This window comes from Perognathus longimembris, chromosome 15, assembly GCF_023159225.1.
Source record: "Perognathus longimembris pacificus isolate PPM17 chromosome 15, ASM2315922v1, whole genome shotgun sequence".
NCBI classification, from domain to species: Eukaryota; Metazoa; Chordata; class Mammalia; order Rodentia; family Heteromyidae; genus Perognathus; species Perognathus longimembris.
In genome coordinates, this window is record NC_063175.1 from 34,045,706 (window position 1) to 34,067,904 (window position 22,199).

Sequence of the window (22,199 nt, forward strand, 5' to 3'; positions counted from 1 at the left end):
CATAGGGGAGTTCTATATTTAGCCTTCTGAGGAATCGCCATACTGCTTGCCAGAGTGGCTGAACCCGTTTACATTCCCACCAACAAGGAAGTAGGGTTCCCTTTTGGCCACACCCCCTCCAACAACTGTTATTGTTAGTTTTCTTGATATATGACATTCTTACTGGGGTGAGGTGGAATCTCAATGTTGTTTTGATTTGCATTTTTTTTATGGCCAGTGATGTAGAGCACTTTTTCATATATCTCTTGGCTATTCTCATTTCCTCATCAGAGAAGTCTCTTTGTAAGTCTTTAGACCACTTGATGAGGGCGCTATTGTTTCTTTGCGGTTTTGTTTTGGATGCAGGTAATTATTTTAGTTCTGCAGATATTTTAGATATGAGGCCTTTGTCCATTGAATGGCCGGTAAAGATCTTCTCCCAGTCTGTGGGCTTTCTGTTTATCTTGCCTGTTTATCTGTTTATCTTGTCCTTTGCCATGCAGAAGCTCTGCAGTTTGATGCAGTCTCATATGTCCAACCTTTCTTTGATTTGTAGCCTTTCTGGGTCTTTGTTAAGGAAGGTCCATCCTGTACCAAGGAGCCCAACTGTTTCTCCTACTCCTTCCTTTAGTGTTTTCAGGGTGTCTCTTTTGATTTTGAGGTCTTTAATCCATTTGGAATTGGTTTTGGTGCAGGGTGATATATAAGGATCTAGTTGTATTTTGTTGCAAGTGTAGAACCAGTTTTGCCAGCACCATTTGTTAAAGAGGCTATCTTTCTTCCAAACTATTATTTTAGCTCCTTTATCAAAGATTAAATAGGCGTTCTGTAGGTTCATTTCTGGTTCTTCAATTCTGTTCCATTGGTCTTCAGGCCTGTGCCGGTGCCAATATCAAGCTGTTTTTATTGCTATAGCTTTATGATACAGCTTGAAGTTGGGTATTGTAATTCCTCCAGCACTGTCCTTTCTGCTTAGGATTGTTTTTGCTCTTCTATGTCTTTTATTGTTCCATATGAAATTTTGGATTGCTTCCTCTATTTCATTAAAAAATGGTGTTGGGATATTAATGGGTATTGCATTGAATTTGCAGATAACTTTTGGCAATAATGCCATTTTGGCTATATTAATCCTCCCAATCCAGGAGCATGAAATTTTTTTCCATTTCCTTAGTTCTGACTTAATTTCAGTTATCATCAAAGAGGTCTTTCACCTCTTTGGTTAAGGTTATTCCTAGGTATTTTTGTTTTGGGGGGCTATTGCGAAAGGAGTTGCTTTCCTGATTTCAGCGTCTGTATTCAGGTCGTTAGCATATAGAAAGGCCATTGATTTTTGAGGGTTTATTTTATATCCTGCAACTTGGCAAAGTTTTGGATCAGCTCTAGTAGCTTGGGGGTAGAGCCTATGAGGGTTTTTAGGTATAGGATCATGTCATCTGCGAAGAGAGAAAGTTTAACTTCATCTTTTCCTATTTGGATCCCCTTTATATTCTCTTCTTGCCTAATTTCTCTGTCTAGGAATTCTAGTACTATGTTGAAGAGTAGGGGAGAGATTGGACATCCCTGCCTTGTTCCTGATTTTAAAGGGAATGGCTTTAGTTTTTCACCATTTAGAGTTATGTTTGCTGTTGGTTTGTCATAAACAGCCTTGATTATATTCAGGAATGTTCCCTGGAATCCCAGTTTTTCCAGAGCTTTTAGCATAAATAGGTGCTGGATTTTATCAAACGCTTTTTCCACATCCAGAGATAAAACCATGTGGTTCTTCACCTTGCTCCAGTTGATGTGGTGGATTACATTAATTGACTTGCATATATTAAACCAACTTTGCATCCCTAGGATGAATCTTGTTTGATGGTGGTGTATGATTTTTTTTGATGACCTGTTGAAGTCGATTGGCCAGAATTTGTTTGAGAATTTTTGCATCTATGTTCATCAGGGAAATCAGTCTATAGTCCTCTTTCCGTGATGAGTCCCTGCCTGGTTTTGGGATGAGGGTTATACTGGCTTCATAGAATGTGTCTGGTAGTGAATGTTCTCTTTCAATTTCATTGAAGAATTTGAGAAATATTGGTGTGAGTTCTGTTTTGAAGGCCTTGTAGAATTCTGCAGTGAATCTGTCTGGACCTGGCCTTTTCTTGGATGGGAGATCATTTATTGCTGTTTCTATTTTAATACTGGATATGGGTCTGTTTAGAAGGTTTAAATCTTCATGGTTGGTTTTGGGAATATCAATTTTTTCAGGAAATCCTCCATTTCTTCTAAGTTCTGGAATTTGTTGGCATAAAGGTTTGCAATATACTCCCTTATTATTTTCTGAATTTCGGTTATTTCTGTGGTGATGTTACCTGTTTCATCTCTTATCTTGTTTATTTGAGTGCGCTGCCTTTGTTTTTTGGTCAGGTTTGCCAGGGGTCTGTCTATCTTGTTGATTTTTTGAAAGAACCAACTCTTTGTTTTGTTGATTTTTTCGATGTTTTTTTTCGCCTCTAATTGATTTAATTCTGAATTGATTTTAATTATTTGTTTCCGTCTATTGATTTGGGTTTGGCTTGTTCTCTCTCAAGAAAATTAAGGTGCTTCCTTAAATTATTGAGTTGCTGTTTCTCCAGTTTGTTGATGTATGCACTCAGAGATATAAATTTTCCTCTGAGTACTGCCTTTGCTGTGTCCCAAAGGAGTTGGTACTTTGTGTCTTCAACTTGGTTGAATTCCATAAACATTTGAATTTCCATTTTAATTTCTTCAATGATCCGCTGATGGTTCAGCAGTGTGTTGTTTAGTCTCCATGAATTGTAGGATTTTCTGTAGTGGCTGTTTGAATTGAGCTCTAATTTTATTCCATTGTGGTCTGAGAGAATGCAGGGAATGGTTTTGATACTTCTGAATTTGTACAGATTTTCTTTATGCCCTAAGATGTGATCTATTTTGGAGAATATTCCATGTGCTGCCGAAAAGAATGTGTATTGTGTCCTTGCTGGTTGGAATATTCTGTAGATGTCAATTAAGTCTAGTTGGTCTATGCAATTTTTTAGTTCTGTAGTTTCTTTGTTCATTTTTGGCATGTTGATCTGTCCAGAGGTGATAGTGGAGTGTTAAAGTCCACTACTATCAATGTGTTTGGGTTTATGAGTGTTTTTAGAGTCAGTAGTGTTTGTTTGATGAAGTTGGATGCTCCTGCATTTGGTATGTAGACATTTAGAATGGTTTTATCTTCCTGTAGGAGAGAGCCCTTTACAAGTATGTAGTAACCTTCTTTGTCTCTTCTTACCTTTTTAATTTGAAGTCAATTTTGTCTGATACTAGGATTGCAACTCCAGCCTGCTTATGGGGGCCATTTGCTTGGTAGATTTGATTCCAGCCTTTCACTTTTAGAATATTTTTACTTTTGCTGGATCAATGTGTTTCTTGGGGGCAGCAGAAAGATGCATCTTGATTTTTGATCCAACTTATGAGCCTATGTTGTTTGATTGGAGAATTAAGTCCATTAATGTTGAGAGTTAGGATTAAGAGATGATCATGTCTATCTGTATTGGTATCTTGATTATTTTCCCTGTATAGTACATCTTTGAGGGTATTCTGTAAAGCTGGTTTGGTGGAGATATATTGTTTCAGTTTTTCCTTACCGTGGACGACTTTTATTTAACCTTCGGGCATGAATGAGAGTTTGGCTGGGTACAGTATTTTTGGTTGGTAGTTATTTCTATTTAGTGTTTGGTATACCTCATTCCAGGCTCTCCTTGCTTTCATAGTCTCTGCTGAGAAGTATGGGGTAATTCTGATTGCTTTTCCTTTATATGTGATTGTTTCTTTTCCCTAACATCTTTAAGGATTTTTTCCTTGTACTCTACTGATCCTGTTTTCATCACAATGTGTTGGTGGTGGGATGTCCTATTCTAGTCTGGTCAGTTTGGGGTTCTAAATGCTTCTTGTATCTGTATAGACCTTTCCTTCTGGATATTTGGGAAATTCTCAGCTAATATTCTGTTAAATAGGTTGCCTATCCCATTAACTTCTTTCTCCAAGTTTTCCTCAATACCCATTATCCTTAAATTGGGCTTCCCGATTGTGTCTTGAATCTCCTGTAGTGATCTGTTTTGTTGATTGGACTGGATTTGTATTGATTTTTTATCTTTCTCCATAGATTCTCAGGAATTTTCAGCTCCTGAGATTTGATCCTCTGTATCAGTTAATTGGTATTGTAGGCTAGCTACTTGATTTTGAATCTCTTTTCTTTCTGACTGGTCTTTCCTGATGATTGCCATGTCATCTCTTAGGTCTTGCATGGACTTCTTTACTTCATTAATTTGGTTTTGAGTGCTGTCTCTCAAATCTTTTACCTAGGTAGCTATCTTTTCATTTGACGCTTGAATTTCATTTATCTTTCTATTTGTTGAGGCCATGAAATCATCTATTACTTTATGGAAGGATTGCTGTATTGATTCAAACTTTTCATTTAACATATTTATCTGGGCTGGGGATATAGCCTAGTGGCAAGAGTGCCTGCCTCGGACACACGAGGCCCAAGGTTCGATTCCCCAGCACCACATATACAGAAAACGGCCAGAAGCGGTGCTGTGGCTCAAGTGGCAGAGTGCTAGCCTTGAGCGGGAAGAAGCCAGGGACAGTGCTCAGGCCCTGAGTCCAAGGCCCAGGAATGGCAAAAAAAAAACAACAAAAAAAAACATATTTATCAGTAGACTTTGTAGAGCATTTTGAGGGTTCTCTTCTATGTCTTTGATTGACTGCCCTGTTTCCTGCTTGTTTTGAGTGGGAAAAAAGACTCCATTGTTTGCCATCTTTCTTGTGTTTATTCTGCCCATTTGGATTGGGAATGCCAATCTACAAGCACCTGTGAGCACCGTTTAAGACCCAAAGCAGCTCTTACCAAGCACTGTTGTGTAAATCTTAAAAGTTCACAATTATATACATATACCTTGTATACCTGTGTATGAAATTAGATTTGGTGTTCCTAAAGAATACAATTTCCATATAACAAACGATCCTGGGCCCTGTATTCAGTAGTTACTTATTTACAGTTACAACCCTATGAGCAATTCTTGTTCTTATATTAAGTTCTTTTAGGACTGGCTTTCTCTATGGACCCCTTTGATTCACTCGGATTAAGCAGGGATACCCTCTATCCAATAACCAGGAGTCAATGGAACCTGGAGGTCCTGGCACTAAGTCAAGAGGGTAGGTTAGAGGTAGTAAAGAGAATAGAGTAAAATGTATGGGGGGGGGGTGATGATTTTGGTTTAGTTTCAGTGACGTGTAAATGTGGAGAAGAGTAGAATCAGTAGAAAGAACAAGGTTAAAATGATAGACAATGGAGAGTTAGCAGAAAAGAGTGGAGATATTATTCATAGAAAAGTTATTTTTAAAGAAAGAGAATACAAAGAGAAAAATAAAGAAAAAATACTGGAAGACAGATGCACAAAACAGAAAAAGATTATTTAAAAAAGAAAAACATAAAAAGGAAAACAACCCCAGAAAGATGAACAGCCAAAAAAAAAAAAAAAAAAAAAAAACTTGATAAAACAAACAGGTAAAAATGGAAAACAACAACAACAAAAAAAAACAATGACTTTTCAGAAGTGAAAAAATTTTTAAAAAAATTTCAAAAATGTTTAAAAAATGTTTGAAAAGAAAAAAAATGGAGTCCTCTTTGTTTGGGTGGTCTTTCCCCAGTGTCTGGTTTCTTTGCTATGGTCTGCAGTCTATTTTCCTGATTGGCTGGTTTGACTTGCTTTCAGTTCGATGGGGGTGGATCTGTTCTGACCCTTCTCCCCTGTTGGTGAAATCCTGGGTCTCTGTGGCTAGCACAGTTTGCAGGTAGGCCTTGGGCGTCCTCTGTAGATGGGGACATGAGCAGTCTCAGGAACTGTGGCTCCTCTGTCTGCTGTGGGGCCTTGGCCTTTAAAGCCTGGCTTTGAATAGGCTGTGGACTCAGCAGGGTGGGGCGCCTCTGGCCCGTTTTACCCTGCTGAGAGTCGCTTGCCTGAGGGAGGTTCCTCCCTCCTGGGCGGGGCGGCCTCCTTGGCAGAGGCGGCTATGGAATTCAGCTCCATTTCGGGCTGGGAATTGGGCTTCCTCTATGACAAGACCATTTATATGTCTCCGGAACTGTTTGTTCCCCTGTCTGGTGTTTCCGTGCTGCCTGCTGCTTTTGCTTTAAATTTAGAAATTCCAGCGGGCAGGGCAGAGCACCTCTGTCTAAGCTGCAGCCCAGGACACACCTCCCGCCTGGGCAGCTGGCTTTCTCCTGGGCGGAGCTGGCTCTCACTGATTGGGTCCCTCTTGCCCTTTTCAAAGATGGCTCCTTTGTCCTTGCTTTTCCCAGGCCCTCTTTAGTTCCAATCTGGTCTGACCCTATGCCAGGTGCAAAGATGGCACTTTGCTCTGGTGGTGGGGGAAGGGCTATCTTCCAGAAGCTGCTCTGTGCGCGCTAGTGAGAATATCTTTTGTGGGGTAATCACGCTTTCTCTGAGATTCCAGCCAGTCCATGCTCAGCCACCATCTGGAGGATTTCTCCCTGGTCTACACTACGCACTTTAGCTGCATGGAGTGCAGGTTGCTGTGCTTGGTGCTGTGCCGGCGCTGATACTGGAGCAGTGATGAGACATCGCCCGGAGCTCAAATCTGTGTTTTCAGACGAGCAAAGTGGGTTTTTCCTTCCTGGCCAGAATCCCTGTACTGTTAAAACTTACTCTGGCTGTCTTTCGAGGCATAAAAGTTTCTATGGGGTGAGAAAACTCTGATGTTAGAGGGAGCTCAGCTAGGGCTCTGATGCTCCTCTGCCACCTTCCCGGAAATCTGCATACATTTCTTGTACTTTTTGTTACCTCCTCCTTCATTCTCCCCTCCCCCTCCCCCTTTCCCTTTCTCCCCCATGAGTTGTTCATTTTATGTACACCAAATAGTTTTGCAAGCATTGCTTTTGTAGTCATTAGTCATTTTTTACCCTGTATCTCTCGATTTTGGTATTCCCTTTCAGTTTCCTAGCTCTAATACCAGTAAACACGGTTTCAAATGTACTCAGATAAGATACAGAGATAGTGCAGGTACACAGGAAGGGGATTAAAGAGGAACATCAATAATAGAACCTACGGTTACACATAGCACATTGAAAGTAGTTACAACAGTGATATAACAATCATTTCCATAACATGGAGTTCATTTCACTTAGCATCATGCTATGTGTTCATAAGGGCATAGCTATTGAGCTCTTGTGATCCTCAGTTGTGACTTGCCTAAACCTGTACTAATTATTCCCTATGAGGAAGACCATAGAGTCCGTGTTTCTTTGGGTCTGGCTCACTTCACTTCCTATAATTTTTCCAAGTCCTTCCATTTCCTTACTAATGGAACAATGTCATTCTTTCTGATAGAAGCATAAAATTCAATTGTGCATATATACCACATTTTCTTGATCTGTTCATCTACTGAGGGGCATCTGGGTTGGTCCCAAATTCTAGCTATGACAAATTGTAGTGCAATGAACATGGTTCTGCTGGTGACTTTAGTGTGTTCTTGTTTGTGGTCTTTTGGGTAGATGCCCAAAAGTGGGGCTGCTGGGTCATAGGGATATCTACACACCAAATACGGGAGCACTCAACTTCATCAAACAAACAATACTAACTCTAAAAACACTCATAGACCCAAACACATTGATAGTTGGGTACTTTAACACTCCACTGTCACCTCTGGACATATGAACACGCCAAAAACTGAACTAAGAAACCACAGAACTAAACAATTGCATAGACCAACTAGACTTAACCTACATCTACAGAGTATTCCATCTAGCAACAACAGAACACACATTTTTTTTCAGCAACATGTGGTGTTGTTTTAATTCCAGCCCTGGGGCTTGAACTCAGAGCCTGTGTGTTGTCCCTGAGCTTCTTTTTTGATCAAGCTTAGTGCTCTACCATTTCAGCCACAGCTCCTTTTCCAACCTTTCCATGGTCAATTGGAGATAAGAATCTTAAGAATTTTCCTGACTTCAAACAGCTGCCTTCAGATCTCAGCTTCCTGAGTAGCTGAGATTACAGGCATGAGCCACATACATCCAGTTAAGCTTTTGTTTTGAGTTTTCATGTAGAACTTGTATTAGTAAGCACTTTTAGTCTCCCTACCAGAAATGTTCTGTACCTTTGGATTTCTAGTACATTTTTGATTGTGCACATCCCAACCTTGCTAGGGAGGTACCAATTTAACAATTGTAACATATGATTTACAGTGAGTCATTTAGAGGTTCATTCTTTAGTTGAAACAACTAATGTGACATAGGCAGACTACGGATTACAGCTCTACAGGTTCCAATGCTTGTCTAGAAGTTCTGAGGCCCTGGGAACAATGCCTAGCACCCTTAGAATGAAAAAAAAAATTACAATAATACACAGTGCAGTTTTGACTTCCTTTATAAACAATCTAATTATGAAATAGGCATGCTCAAGCTGATTATTCACCTAAAAACAGAAGGGGAAGAGGTTGGAGGCAGTAGCAAAAGAATAACAGGTCAAAGAAAAGCTCTAGCATGTATACTCATTCAACGAGTAGTATAAAAGCACAGGTCACAAGTTCATTTCCTTCAATGGGTATTTTTCTAGTAAACCGTCTGAGTAGTCCTTGCATGACACAGAACATCATTTTTCAATTTGTGGCAATCAAATCTTCACAGGTCTCAATCCAGACTGAAGATCTAAATGGGGCCCTGAAGCTCAACTCTTTCTATCAAAATAACATAGTGTTCATGTTGTATATGAGCAACATATGTGTAAGAATGATTTTGATTTCCTCATCTTGTAAAGAATTATATACCGTTCCATACATCTTAGCTCCTTGGAAACGGGGGGAGCAGATTAAAAGAAAATTTAAAAAGGTATTATACACAAAAATTAAGGCAAGAGTTATAGAATTATAAACAGAATTCTTTATATTTACAGTGGCTGTCTAAAATGATAAAAATAATACATTCAGTTTTCCTTTTTCAGTCTAGGCAGTATTGATTTGATATTGTTAGTTACTTCATGAAAAATTAACCAGGTAGTTTCTGCTTTGTGAATAAAGCAGCTTGTTCTTCTCTTCTTTTGTTTTTACAATTTGTTGCTGAAAGAAATTTTTTTTAAAAATTTCTGTTATTACAGTACTGAAGAGTATACAAGGGCAATTATTACCATTGTACCATCCTGAGAAATCTTAAAGTCCAACTAAGAAAATGACATTATATCACACAAATACAAACAGTATGGTATCACATTTCATTTATGAGACAAATAAGAATTGAGGGCAGTTTTTTTCATGTGAAACAAATACCAAAATCTTTCAGAATAAATGTTCAGAATATGAAGAAGAGAAGGCATGAATGAGTGAGTCTTGTATAGCAGATTGCAAAGATCATGAGTATATAAATGTTGATATATATGTACTTAAATTCACATTTGTTTGCATTGATTGCGATTAGATAACAATTTTCTTTCATATAAACATATAGTGTGATGTTTCTCCAAGTGCACACTTTAAGAAGGCATTTCTATTACCAAAGCTACATAAACTTCATCAAGATGCTCTGACATTTGAGAAAGCATTCTCTATAATGACAATCATATTTATTGTTTAAATCAATGATGATCTATCTGTTCCTAAAAAACAAAAGCGAACTGTATGAAAGCTGATGGAATAATGCCATTTATTTATTTATTTATTTATTTATTTATTTACTTATTTACTTATTTACTTATTTATTTATTTTTGGCCAGTCCTGGGGCTTGGAGCCCCAGGGCTTGGGGCCTGAGCACTGTCCCTGTCTTCTTTTTGCTCAAGGCTAGCACTCTGCCACTTGAGCCACTGCGCCACTTCTGGCCATTTTCTGTATATGTGTTGCTGGGGAATCGAACCCAGGGCCTCATGTATATGAGGCAGGCACTCTTGCCACTAGGCCATATCCCCAACCCGCAATTTATTTTTTATTCCAAGCTCAAGAAAATAAACCTAATTTATATGTGTCAGCTTCCATCATTCCTAAAGGGATCATCAGTGTTTTTTGTGATTTTACTAATTAAGAAGCCAGTTTGATTCTTCTGATTATGAACTTCCTAAAACCTTGCTACCAAGTAATAAAGGAAAAAGGAAGACACTGTGGAGATGTAAAGTGTGTGATGATTCTGTGTAGACTTTTATGGGAGGCTCCACTGACGTGTGCAGGAATGCTCTGTGAGTCTGAGATGATCTATTTTAATGTGTTCATTGCTGCTACTTGAGCATCATTTTCTTTACAAAGACATGGACCATTCATACAGTTTTATAAAATTAATTCTAGATTGGAGACGAGAGAAAAGTTAGATGGAATAATGGAATTCGAAAATGGAACAGAGTAAAGAGACCTATAGCCAGCAACAATAATAATAACAAAAAAGTCCCAAAGTGTGAGTGCTGACCACATGGTCACCCCATCAATACAGTCCCATTCATTGGATGAGAACAGAAAGCTAGAGGTGTCTCCATGGAAATACTATTTTATCTCATTTATTATCTTACCCGCCCCCTTGTGTATCAACTCCAATTTTGTTTATGTGTCCCTTAATGAATGCCATGGAGCCAAGGAAACAAGAAAATAGGCTAAGATGGGCCTAATCAATAACACAGTATGAATCAACATGATGGATTTCACTAATTAGAAATTGATATTAAAATCCAACCTGTAAAAAATTGTACCTCTTGAGCTTGTTCTAGGGCATTGTCTGTTCTAATTTTGGTAGTTAATTTGACAGGAATGTTGAAAGTAGAAAATGGTATGTAAGAGAAATATGGTGACCCAGAATAAAAATCACAGTGGGAGAAAAAGGAGCTTTATATCACTTTTCTTTTTTTATGTAAGCTTTGATTAGACAAAACCCAGAATGCCACATTTGGCATACTGCTGGATATCTTTATATATATGAAGCTCAAACCAGTTTCTATTCATCATTTTACCTAAGAATCATGTGTATAGATGTCCATACAGCTTATAATTAGAAGGATTTCCATCTAAATCAGTTACTGTGGAATCACAAGATGCTTTGATGAATAACATAGAGGGGATAAAGTGGGAAAAGAAAAAGTGGAACAGGGGTGAAAGTGATTCTACTTTTAATCTCCAGTAAATCAGATGCAACCTCAATTAACCAGAGTTCAATTACCCAGAAATTTAAATAAACTTATTTTTTAAATATCTATGTTATTCTTTTTAGATAAACCGAAGGCAAGTGGAACTAATCATGATAGTAATTGTAGAAATAGCCATAAAGATTCATAGCAACAAGAATAATGGCAGTGTAAGCAATAAAACAGCAATATGTTCATTCTCTAGTACCATTTTCCTCTGAAGTCTTCCATTAAATATAGGTTCTTTGTCCTGGGAGGTTGGACATTTGACTATTTTCTAGACTCTCTTGTTATGACATAGTTTGGTTCAAGCAATGGAAGATTCTTTCAGAAGATCAGAGAGCAGGAAAAGATAGATGAAGGATATATTTCTCACACACACACACACACACACACACTCAGATTCTCACAGAAATCACAGAAATGATTTTAAGACTGTGGTGATGGATTTTGCTGGCTCTTCTAAGTGTCTTATCTTGTCACATTTCTTCTATGACTTGGTGTCTAAAAACACTATCATATTTACATCTTCCACATTGTGGTCATGGTTTCTCCACAAATGTAATTTTTCATTAGTCAAGAGGAATCTCATTCATAGAAAGAGGTAATGTAAAAAAGAATAATGAAATTAACTTTGGAGTTATCTGTATATTTTCCTCTGTGTTATCACATATCTTGGACAACACTGGGAATCTGAATCTCCTGTTTAAACTCTTGGTTTTGTGGGCAATGGATTGGATGTAAAAGGCTAAAAATAACCATGATAATAAAGAAAGATCTAGCATCCAACTGGCAGAAGAGAAAATTACAGTTATGCTAGATGTATTTCTAAAGTAACTTCAATAAAGTAATAATAATCAAATCAAAGTGATGAGTGAAAACAACTCAAAGTTTGTCTCAGATTTCACATTTTGAGAAATATGTTTCTGATGGTGCCTTTCACTAAGTAAGAAAATATGTGGAGATTGAAAAAAATGTAATTTCCGACTCAAAGTGCAAGAATTCAAAGGGCTGCAGTCATCATTCATCACTGAGCACCTTTTATAAGCTAAGGAAAACACCTTAAATATGTTTCCTAATGACTTACAGTATTAGTGTAAAAATACATATTATATTGAAAAAAATACTATGGTCAATGTTATTAGTAAACTACAATATTTTATGGTTCCAAAATCTATATGCTTTTCTTCTTCACTAGAAAAAAGTTTAATACCCTCTTTTTAGAATAGATAATAGATAAATGTGGAGACAGATAGTAAGATATTCATATAGTATTGATATAAATAAAGACATAGATATGGAGATAGGTAGGTTCATAAATAGCTGTTGATATATTAGGAAGAGCTGAAAATTAATTGAGAAATGAGCTCTGAGTCCCAAAACTCCCAAACATCAAGATTTATTTTGTTTTTCTGGAAAATGAGTAATGAGGAGAACTGATATAGTACTATTGCAAATGGTTGGTGATGATAGAGTGTTTACCTAGTATAAAAAAGATAAGGCTCAAACCCTAGAAAGAAAAACAGACAGAGAAAGAGAGGGGGAAGGGGGAGGGAGGGAAGAAGGCAGGAAGGCAGGAAGGAAGGAAGGAAGGAAGGAAGGAAGGAAGGAAGGAAGGAAGGAAGGAAAGGAAAGGAAGAAGGAAGGAGGGAAGGAAAGACAAGGGAAGAAAGGAAGGAAAGAGAAAGGAAGGAAGGAAGGAAGAGAAAGAAAGAAAGAAAGAAAGAAAGAAAGAAAGACAGAAAGAAAGAAAGAAGGAAAGAAAGAAAGAAAGAAAGAAAGAAAGAAAGAAAGAAAGAAAGAAAGAAAGAAAGAAAAGGAAAGGGGAAAGAGAAAGAAGGAAGGAGAGAAAGATAGACAGGGAGGGATGAAAAGGAGGGACTAAAAATGAAAAGACAAGAAAAAGTAGTAAGGAAAGAGTGCCTCTAATTGGGGTGTAAAAATTTTTTTAAATGAAGTTATTATAAGGAAGTTGTGCAAATGATATGCTACAAAACACTAAAATATCTTGAAGTATTCAATGATTGTTAGGTCGATAGCTAACACAGGGTAGTTTGGCAAAGGTCTAGTATTGTGACTCTCTTGCTCCCTTGATGATTATTGTTTACATAATAAAGAGGAAAAAAGAGATCGCGCTGAACTTGGGGTCTTCCAATAATAAAGTCACAATAAGTGGTTAGAGGAGAATAATATACTTTATTATATACTATACTAAAAGTCAAGTACTTTTATTTAGTATTTAATTATGATAACATGATCTCCCAGGAAAACTGGTCTTTTTAGTTCTGATTTTCACTTTTACAAAAACTCACCTGACCTCAGTGCAATGGATGGAACCCAGGGCTGGGTACACACTAGAAAAGTGTTCTAAGAAGCCACACCCAAGCCCTAAGAAAGTTTTATACAGAGTGCCAGTGGCTCATGCCCATGACCCTAGCTACTCTGGAGGTGCAGACCTGAGGATCACAGTTTGAAGCCAACCTGGACAGAAAAGTGGGAAACCTATCTCCAACTAATCACCACCAAAAAACAAATAACTGGAGGTGGAGCTGTTACTTAAGTGGTAGAACATGAGCTTTGAGCAGAAAAGCTTAGGGACAGCATCTAGGCCCTAAATTGTAGCCTCAAGACACACACACACACACACACACACACACACACACACACACACACACACACATTCTTTTAAAGCTAAGTTTGTTCATTGATTGAAATGACTTTGTCTACCAGTAGTAGAGGTCATACATTTTCACAATAGCTATGTGAATGCAGTTAAAGCATGCTAAGAATTGTGGCAGTTCTAGGAATTTGCACAATTTATAAGCTCACGATGTAACCTGTTACTAATATACAAATGGCAGGGGACAAACGATTTTTGAGTTTAAGGCAAAGGACATTTTACTCACAGCAATAGCAGTTGAAATATCGTACTTACTTTATTATATTTCAAAGCCTCTGTTTCTGTAGATCAGAGTGGAAGGCACATGCATTTTGTTGCATTACAGTTGTGAAGCTGAACTTAGAAAACCAAATTCTCTGTTAAAAGAAAACAGAACAATTTTAACAAACCAATTGAAAAATCTGATTATACATTGTTTATTGCCCAAGGAAAAGAAAATGACAACTGATACATTTTTTATATCTAAATTGAAAAGTGCCACAATATTAATCTCTACTCATGTATCTAAACTCTCTTTAAAACATATCCTTCTCTGAAAAATAATTTAAATATTGTCAAAGTGATGTACAGAGGGGTTACACTTTCATATATAAGACAGTGGGTACATTTCTTGTACAATTTGTTACCTCCTTCTTCCTTTCCTCCAACCCCCTCCCCTTTTCCCTCTCCCCCCATGAGTTGTTCAGTTGGTTTGTACCAAATGGTTTTGCAAGTATTGCTTTTGGAATCATTTGTCTTTTTTTCTCTGTCTCTCGATTTTGATATTCCCTTTCCCTTCCCTAGTTCTAATACCAATATATACGATATCCACAGTACTCAAATGAGATATAGTGTTAGCATAGAAAGGGGATACAAGAGGATCATCAAGAAAAAAAGCTACAGTTTCACAAGGCATTTTGAAAGTAATTTCAACAGTTATGTAACACTCTTGTCCATCACATGGAGGTAATTTCACTTAGTTTCATCTTAGGTGTTCATAAGGGCATAACTATTAGGCTCTTGTGATACTCTGCTGTGACCAGCCTAAAGCTGTGCTAATTATTCCCTATGAGGAGACCATAGAGTCCATGTTTCTTTGGGTCTGGCTCAATTCACTTAGTATAATTTTTTCCAAGTCCTTCCATTTCCTTACAAATGGGTCAATGTCATTCTTTCAGATAGAGGCATAAAATTCAATTATATATATACATATACATATACATATATTGTATGTATACATATATGTACATGTATATGTATATATACAATATATATATACTATATATGTGTATATACACACACACACACACACACACACACACACATATATATATATATATATATATATATATATATATATATATATATATATATATATATATATATGTACCACATTTTCCTGATCCATTCGTGTCCTGAGGGGCATTGGTTCCATATTTTAGCAATGGCAAATTGTGCTGTGATGAACATTGTTGTTCTGGTGGCTTTATTGTGTTCTTGTTTGTAATTTTTTTGTGTAGATGCCCAAGAGGGGTCTCCCTGGTCATAGGGGAGCTCTATGTTTTTCCTTCTGAGGAATCCCCATACCCAGAGGGGCTGAACGAGTTTACATTCCCACCAACAAAAAAATTATTCAGAAAAAAAAAGAAATACTGAAATCAGAACAAACCAGAAGAGAAAAAAGAATCAAGCAGAAAAGCATGAGTTGTAAAGTAAAATAATTCATGTTAATAAAACCCCACACTGACAGGAAGGCTTTGCTTCACTCTCGTTGGTTGAAACCACAGCACATGTCCACAGTAGAGCCAATTACAGTCATGGAGAAGGGAACTGCCATAAACAATGAGGCCAATCAGGGCTGAATTCTTGCTTCTCGGGGGAAGGTTTACCTTTAGAGTGATAATTCAGGGTTGTTGAAGAAATGAAGGCATTCCCAAATGTTTGACACACTAACTATCGGGAAGTTATGGTAGCATATAATTTATTTCTTTCATGATTAATTACAGCAAAGTGGTCAATCACTACAAAATAAAAGTTTGAATATTAAACAAAGTACATATCATTCTCTATATGGAAATTGAGGTTTCTTTGTTTATTTTGTTCATTTTTTCAGTGAATTTATCTTCTCTTTCGTTTTATTCTCTGTGGTCACTTTTTTAAAAAAAAATTCTGGTACACTTTGTCATTTACATAAATTAATCTGATTTGGGGAAGGGAAGGAAAATCACAGAAATGATGGGACAAAACGTGAATCAATGCAACGGTGATACTCACTGGACACTATGTTGGAAATGAGCTTCACAAATTTGCTGAGGGGGAGGAGGGAGAGAAGTTGTGAGGGTGAAGTGGAAGTAAATGGGAATGGGGTAACACTGTTCAAAAAGAAATGTACTCATCCTATTTATGTAATTGTAACCCCTCTGTATATCACCTTCACACACACACACACACACACACACACACACACACACACACACACACACACACACTTCAAAAACGCTTATCTGAAGAATCCAAAAAAGAGCATAATATGGTGCTAAGTAGAATGACAGCAGAAAGGGACCCAAGGAGGAAATACATGTATCTTGTTCTATCTCATTGGCTGACTTACATATATTAACCAAGAGCACCTTGCTGTTCAGCAGGAGGATTTTTTTTTGTTAGCTTTGGAAATTATCTACTATTTGGGAATTTTTATAGTATTTGACAAAATAGGGAACCATTAGCACAGCTCTAGTCTAGTCACAGCAGAGGATCACAGATCCCAATAACTATGCCCTTATGAACAACTAAGATGATGCTAAGTGAAATGAACTCCATGTTATGGAAATGAGTGTTACATCACTGTTGTAATTACTTTCAGTATGCCATGTGAAACCGTAGCTTCTATTGTTGATGATCCTCTTGTATCCCTTCCCGTGGTTGTACCGGCACCATCACTGTATCTCATCTGAGTTCCCTGGATACTGTATATACTGGTATTAGAAGTAGAGAAGTGAAAGGGCATATAAAAATCCAGAACATAAAAAGAAAAATGACTCCAAAAGCAAAACTTGCAAAACCATTTGGTGTAAACCAACTGAACAACTCATGGGGGGAGAGGGAAAGGGGAATGGGAGAGGGGGAGTGAGGGAAGAAATGTACCCATGGCCTGACGTATGAAACTGTAACCCCTTTGTACATCACTTTGACAATAAGTAAGTAAGTATTACTTTTAAAAAAAAGATGAAAAGTGCAGGCAGTGAAAAAGAATAAATGAAATTATTTCATGGATTATACATTTCCTTTTAGTATATTAATTAATGAATCTTAATGATTTTTAAAGGCCCTAAAAATGTTAAATACAATAACTTTTTAAAACCATCTCTGTGAGGTCATCAGTTGCATTTGAGTCTTTAAAAATTATTATATATAATCACTAAGTATTTGTACAAAGATATCAATTCACCACTGCAATTTATGACACACAAATGGACAAAAGAAAAGTGAGGGAATACTTTTATAATAAATGATATATCTATATCTATGTCTATATATCACTCATTATGACAGTATTATATATCATATATTATACAGAGATAGATAGATAGCTATAGATATAGATATCTAAATATATGAAAATTCTGCCAGATAATTAGGTAGAAATGTCGGCTTCTGCTAGATGGAAGAGGAATGATGAAAGGGGTGATATTGATCAAGATTTATTATCAATATTTATTGTACATAGTTGATTCTTACATAGAATGTGTCAGGAGTAATATTTAACTGATGTCTCTCCAACTTTATATATTAACTTTTACATGAAAAAAAAGTCAATCTGTTACAAAATGTGCAAGTTATATCAAGAAAAGTAGAACCAAACACATTTTAAATACCTCTTTCCTTCTCTTCCAAAGGTTTCATTCTCTTCTCATAGATTATTCTCTTCATAAAAATGCTAAACATTGTCTCCTCAGCTGTTTGTGTCTAATATGATATATTTCATTAAGCTTCTTAGAAAGGATTACCTTCAGTTTTCTTAGAAACTAGTGAAGATAATACTAATTACATGTTATCACTAATGATATAATCAAGAGTACAAATAACAATACAACATATATAAGAGAATTTCAGATTGTGAGAGAGCTGACTGGTCATTCTGGAGTACACAGGACAGAATTATTTATAACCTCATTAGATGCAGCTGGGATGCAACAAAGCTACTGAGGAGAGTTTAAAGGAGTCTTTATTTGAGTTCCTGAGTATCGCCTCCCTGTGGCTCTATTCAAAAAGTCAGTTGACTTCCTTACCCTCTGTGCACATTCTGTAAAAGCACCTGCTCCCCCAATTAAGGCCTACACCTGCAGAGGCCAAAGTCCCATCCTGCTCAATTCCTGCCTTTAACTCTTTACAGTGTAGAGACATTTCTGTGAGCAGAGAATCAACATGACAGCCACTCTTCCTTTCTCTGAATTCTAAAAGGAGCATCTTGAAGAAATATATTTGTCTTCCCCTTCTTGGAGTTAACTGACTAACCTTGTAAATATGGTTAAAGAGTCCATTACTAGGACAATTATGAGAGGGTGTTTGCTCCTCCTAAATGATATGCATTTGAAAAGTGACAGAACAAGACCTGTAAACTGTGAATTTTGAAGAAATGACACTATAGTAATAGAGGAGGAGAGTGAAGGAAGGAGATAAATTTCTTCATATATCTTGTAGTACCAGGACTAAGAGTTTGAGAGCTCTTGTTAGGGAAATGTGTCCAGTGCAGGCTGTGCTTTCTTTGAAATATAGAATTGAAGGTAATTAAAGCCAGATCATCTTGAACTAGTTCAGAACTCTGCCTATCTGGTTTCCAACACAGATAAACTCAATGTTTTCTGTGGTCAAGGAGATGCCAATCTTCTCAGTAAATCATGTATACAGTCACCTGAGCAATCGAACCCTGCTTTAATCTATATTTTTCCTTAAACAGTGAGAAGGTAGTAGTGGTGTTATTGGACTATGGAAATTTAGTTAAGTCATTACTTCTAATCATTGGCCAGAGTCTTAAGAACTTTAAATGATCAGAATTTCCAAAAATTTGATATGCTACACAAAATTTGCACTCACCTCCACCAAATTCATTGATTATACAGATAACTTTGTCCCTGATAGTTTCACATTTCTTATAATTTCCTTTGCTAATCTACTGAGTTGAGACAAAGCAGGCTACAGTAATCTTCAGAAAAATATTTGAATCACAGTATCATCAAATAATCATGTATTTCTGGAAGAAATGCTTGTGTAAATAGCTTTTTGAGTTTTCTCAATTTCTAATTATGATTTGCCATATTTCTTGAAGAATTCTAATATTTTTTCAGATATAATATGGATTGACAAATGGTGTGAAACCAGATTTTTGAGAATCTATCACTCAGAGGAATATTTGACATATAGGTATTGAATGTATTCATTGCATTACTTATGTAATTATAACTCTCCTGAACATATTATGAGTAATTATTTTTATTATTATTATTTTCTTAATTTTGTGTTGGATGATTTATTAATGCAGACCTGCTTTCTGTGTGGTTTATCTATCTCTTTTCTGATATTTTCCCTTTCCTATTATTTTCTATGAGATTCCACATAATCAGATTTCTGGAACATAATTACAGTGAATAGGCTCAGTAGTGTTGCACATTAGATTACTAAAGTAGTTTCAATTTAGGATGGCCAATTAGTGATAAACTTTTTCTTCAGTGTAGAGCAAAGCAGCTACTACAAAATAGATATAATTTAGACAGAAGAATATGATTGAGTAGCAGCTTAATGACAATTCTTAGATTAGTTCAAAGAATTTTTCACTCACATATATAAATACATGTATATACATATATACACATATATACATATATGTACATATACACATGCATGTATAAATGTACATACATATGTGTATATATTGCATATATACACTATTTTATTTCTTGAAGAAAAGTCACTTTTATAGAACAAAATTAGTATAATAGCTAGTAACATATTTGTAACACAGTAATTGTCATTAAATGCAAAGTCTTATGGTTCCGAGCCTTTCTCAGCAAGGTGTACAAAAATGTTTGTGTTCAATTGTGGTTTAATTTTTCCAGTTAAGATATTTCCTTTTCTGCTAGTAAGATCTTTCTCCAGAAGGACATAGCTCCATCACTCATTTTAATTAATTGTGTTATCATTATTATTTCATTTTTAATTATTAATGTAGTTTGTACTTGTTCAGAGATTTGAACTCAAGGCCTAGGCACTAGCCTTGAAGTTTTTTGCTTAAGGCTCCACTCTACCACTTGAACCACAATCTCACTTCCATATTTTTTTGTGGTTAATTGGAGATACGAATATCACAGACTTGCTTGACTGGGTTGGCTTTGAACAATGATCCTCAAATCTCAGCCTCCTGAATAGCTAAGATGCCGGTGCAAGCAGCCTGTCATCCTAACCTAAGTGTGTCGGGTCCTTATTTAGCTTTTATATTTCACTTCCATTTATCTTGGGCTGCCCTGTGAATATTCTTTGTGTTCAACAAATTTAAGGAAACAACGATGACTTATATGTATTTTTTGTTATTAGAGTATGTACTAAGTCATTCTAAAAATCCAACTACCAGACTCAGAATTTGAACAACAGAGTGCTGAAAGGAATAATATCTCTCTGGTCAAAATTTTAATATCAACAAGTGATAAATAGAAATACTATGTACATTGAAATACCGCATAAAGTATTAACATAGGACAAAAACAATGGCATCCACAATATCATACACAATATCATCTGTGACATTTAAAAGAAAAAAAAACACATTTGAGACTTAAACACTCTCTAGACAAATTATTTAATTTCTAGTTCAATTTGATCTTTAGAGAATTTGTGCAAAGGACTAAAAGACATTTTTTATGAGTTATCCAAAAATTTCTCAAATAATTTGTTTTGTATGAAATATTTAGTGTCATTTACTGAAAGAAATAGAGTGGGAATGCATTTTTACACTATTTCTGTATGATTTACAAGTATATTTTGCTTTTTACAAGTAAGTTATCTTATTCAAATATTTTAATATAACCCCGACCACAAATTTGGCCGGCCAAAAATTCTGAGTTTAAAAAAATAAAACACATATGAGTGAAGGAACTATATATAGCAAAAAACTATAAAACTCTTAAAGAAAAACACAGAGTTACTATTGTGAAAATTGCCACACTGCCAAGGTGAATGACAGGTTCAATGCAATGTCCATCAAAATTCTAACATCATTCTTCATGGAACTACAGAAAACAATCCAAGAATTTATATAGAGACTACAAGGTCCAGAATATCAAAAGCATATCTGTTCAGAAAAGCCACGATTTAGATATCACAGTTCCAGACCTCAAACTTTATTACAGAGCTATAATAACAAAAACAGCTTGGTACTGGCACAAAATTAGGCCCAAAGTTCAATAGCATAGACTAAACAAACCAGAAATAAATCCATATGTTTACATTTACCTGATATTTGTCACAGGATCCAAACATTTATGTTGGACAAAACCTTTTCGACAAATGGTGTTTGAGAAAACTGGACCCCATTATGTATAAGAATAAAATTGCATCCCTGTCACCTTGCACGATTAATATCAACTCAAAAATGCATCAAATGCCTCATTGTCAGGAATGAAATACTGAAAGTACTATATCAAGAAGTAAGACAAACAGAATATATTGGAATAGGCCGGAATATTATGAGTTTGAGGGGCTCAGAAATTTGGAAAGAAAATAATTAAAAAACCAATTACATTGAACCAAAAAGTTTCTGCGTTGTGAAGGACACAATTACTAATGTATAAAGCCAGCCTACAGAATGAGAGAAAAATCTTTACCCAGCTATACATCTGAAAAGAGTCTATTATCCACAAATATCTCACAAAACTACCCTCCCTCATAAAATAATAACGCAGTGAAATGGGAAATTTGTCAGGAGAAGAATCAAGAATGGCCAATAAATTTCTGCTCATAAAAGAAATGTAAGGGGGCTGGGGATATGACCTAGTGGCAAGAGTGCTTGCCTTGTATACATGAGGCCCTGGGCTCGATTCCCCAGCACCACATATACAGAAAACGGCCAGAAGTGGCGCTGTGGCTCAAGTGGCAGAGTGCTAGACTTGAGCAAGAAGAAGCCAGGGACAGTGCTCAGGCCCTGAGTCTGAGGCCCAGGACTGGCTAAAAAAATAAAAATAAAAAGAAAGAAAGAAAGAAAGAAATGTAAGTAAAAACAATATTGAGATTCCATCTCACCCCAGTAGGACAGGTCATCAGAAAAACAGGAACAACAAATACTATCAGGATGAGGAGGGGAAAAGAAGCCTCATTACACTATCAATGGAAATGTAAACCAGTGCAACTACTCCAGAAGACAATGTCA